Source organism: Coenobita brevimanus, chromosome 6 (genome assembly GCF_032717465.1).
Source record: "Coenobita brevimanus isolate Jiangsu-jjx chromosome 6, ASM3271746v2, whole genome shotgun sequence".
Classification (NCBI taxonomy): Eukaryota; Metazoa; Arthropoda; class Malacostraca; order Decapoda; family Coenobitidae; genus Coenobita; species Coenobita brevimanus.
Window position 1 is genome coordinate 27331538 of NC_136959.1, and position 3633 is coordinate 27335170.

Consider the following 3633-nt stretch of genomic DNA (forward strand, 5'->3'; position numbering starts at 1 on the left):
ACACACACACACACACACACACACACACACACACACACACACACACACACAGAATTATTGACAGCTTTTAAAGGACTCAGGCTGATAACAATGCTATCCTACTTGCATGCGTCTCATTTTAGAGTATACAGTTTACGAAAGTTTGCATGAATGAGAAAATAAAGAAATATTTGCATTCGAACATCGCATGCAGTAAAGACGATCCCCAGTGGCGTAAGGGAATTGCCATGTGGTATAATATATATTTTTTTTCTATCGAGGTCAACCCGGAAGCAATATCCAACAGGGCGCGTGCCGTCATATAGCTCAGTAAGGTGATTGTTCCACTGACGTATACAACATAACAATTTTTCAGAAAAATTTCCGTTCCTAATATTTTTACCGGAGATATTGTTAAAACAACCACTACCATCAAAATTTTCATCACCATCATCATCATCATCATCATTATCATCACTAACAACACCTCAGAAACTATTATCAGCATAAACACTCTCAGTTATCACTATCGCCACCATCATCATTTCCATTTTTACATTTATCATTTTAACTGTCATCACCATTACCAATGTAATCACCACCTCTCTCTTTGCAGCATAGATATCGTGAGCAGCAAGTCAGGTACAAAATTACTTTACTGATTTAAGAAGTTAACTCTAACAATGTCGCCAAACGCGAGTACTTCAATTTAAAGCAAGCCTTTTATGACTCAGTATTTACGAACTGACGACAAACGTTTCCTATTAATCTAACTCCTATTCTAGAATCATATACTAGGTAATGTAACCATGAGGGAATTATTCGGGATTTGACCATGTTCCTATGTTCCTATTATTATCGTACTTAGCTAAACTCAAATGTCTGGTTTTTAGCCCAGGTCAAATACGAAAGCTGGCGTGCCCATAAAAGGTTGAGCGAATCTGAACGGGTAGCGATGTGGTAGTGTGTGTGTGTGTGTGTGTGTGTGTGTGTGTGTGTGTGTGTGTGTACAATATTTTTAATAGCTACCCTAATTCTGGAAAGAGGCAGCCTTTGCGACTCATGACTTTTGGAAAATTGCTCGCATCGGTAAGAAAAAACAATGTCGCGGTCAGTACAGGCAATCTCATAATAAATTTGATAAGTCTACTCCTTCACAAACTTGTTGTTGGCTAATATTTGACAGCACCAATGATATTATGAATAAAACACGTAATACTTTTATGGAACGTTCATGATAATGCATTCGTTCACGTAGATACTTTGCTTACAAAAACATGCATCTATGTTCTGCTTACATCTCCACTCGACAACCTGTGTGAACTGTTTTCACACACACACACACACACACACACACACACACACACACACACACACACACACACACACACACACACACACACACACACACACACACACACACAATCGTTCTGTCTTTGTCCCAGATTTACAGACAGATATGGTTCACTCACAATTCTGGTTCGGAGCCGGATCCTGGTTGGTGTAAAAGCTACGTCACTGGTAAAGTGTTGCAGCTTTCCCTCACGCCTAGACTCTCAAGGATAAAGTAAACCTGGCAGCAACACCCAAGAAGGTGTGCCATGCCTTCAATCATGGTTTCATTCATGGCACTACAAATCCCTCAGTGTGGCCTGGGCATTTGTCTATATCTGTATTTACTGATATATCAAAGAGAGAGAGAGAGAGAGAGAGAGAGAGAGAGAGAGAGAGAGAGAGAGAGAGAGAGAGAGAGAGAGAGAGAGAGAGAGAGAGAGAGAATGCAATAAAAAAAAAAAAAAACTCTGACGCAGATGGAGAAGATGCACAGCTGTATGAGCACAAGCAATCTCATTCTCTCTCTCTCTCTCTCTCTCTCTCTTCCAGTCCCGCACCTGGAAGAGGCAGACACATGAGAATGCAGAGTATCAGCAACATCAACATGCAAAACAGAAACACAAGAGATCGTTCCAACTTCCGCCTGTCGAGCATCCAATCTCTGAAACAACAGAATATTTTACTGGTACCTCTCCCTGCCCCTCCACCACACTGCCCCAGTCCTTCTCTCCTCATCCCTACCTCTTCTCCCCCTACCCTCATCCCTCCTCCTTCTCTACCTTCCTTCCCCCTCCCAGCCTTTCGTTCTGTCTCTCTTCAATCCCTCTCCCAGAAATTCCGAACCCTGTAATGGAAATTCTTTCAGTCATTTCAGTGGATTGTTCCAGCGCAGACAGAATTACACGATTTGTTCAAAGGAGATAGCCAACGACACACACGTTTTTGAGAGAGAGAGAGAGAGAGAGAGAGAGAGAGAGAGAATAATTATATTACCGTTGCGGGTGAGGGGACGAGAGGTTCTACATAACGAAGTGGTAATAAAGGTGGAAGAATGAAGTACAAGGAAGGATGAATGGGATGGAAATTGAAGAGTAAATATGACGGAAAATGAAGTGAAACAGATTTGTGTCTAAGGAAGCAAAGAGAAGAAGAGCAGCAGGAAAAATCAGGGTGGATAGAATAGATATTGGATGGATGGATGAAAAATAAAATTAGGGAATTGTGCACGGTGAGAAGAGGACAAGGGAATAGTAAAAAGATCATAAATTATGTGGGATGTGACATGATGGTGATGCAGGAGAAAATTGCTTTGGAAATAGGAGAGATAGACGGGAAGAAAGCGAGGGAAGAGAGGAGGATATCACAAAGCCAGATATTGAAGACATCGATGTCAGAAGAAATATTACGATGCTCTTGTGGCAGCGAGAATACTGACGCTGATGATACATCACTGTATAAGTCGCTCGAATTAAAATATAAAGACATCGTTTTCTGCTTTCTGTAGTTTGAGTGCATATGTTTATCATGCTGTTTCCTTTTCATCTTCTGTCTGCGTATCATCAAACTTTCCCATTATTACTGTTTCCTTGCTTCAGAGATACACAGATACCCGGAATAGTCAGTGTCTTTTGTTGCTGTGTGTCCTTTCCCAGTTATCACATTATTGGTCTACTTCAAAGACTTTTACTAAATTTGTGGGCGAGATATCTATAATAGATGGAAAACCATTTCCTGATTGTCTTGTTGTTACTAAAACTATTGTGACAGATTCAGTGCATATATGGCAAGTTCCTGTTATCATTACCGACTTTCTCACCAAATTTTGAGCAATTCGGCCAAAACTACCTCTTATATGAATTTACACTGAGCTGCCGTATGGTGAAACCCCAGGAACTGATGGGGTGTGTGTGATGACATGCTGAAGCAAGAGAGGAGAGGTAGTAGTAGAGTGGAGAAGGAAGATGTGCAGATTGGTCGAGGAGGAAGGTAGAGTCCCAGGAGAATGGAAGTCAGCTATAATTATTCCCCTCTACATTGATCGGTGTGGGCGCCCATCATCCACTCACTCGGTGTAGTGTTACTCTACTCGAGGGTGATTCTACACTGAGTGACATGCCAACTGATATCCGGTAAGTCAAGAAATCAATTAGGCCTAATACGCTGGGTCGTAACCTTATAACCAACCAATACGTGTTCCCTACGTGTCGACATGTGGGATAGCGGAGGGTTAGCGCCCCTCCCAGAAAGCAACAAACAAAATGCCTCGGACAAGGACTGGCCAACAGGTGATGACCAAGGAATGTACAAAGGTCATGGTGC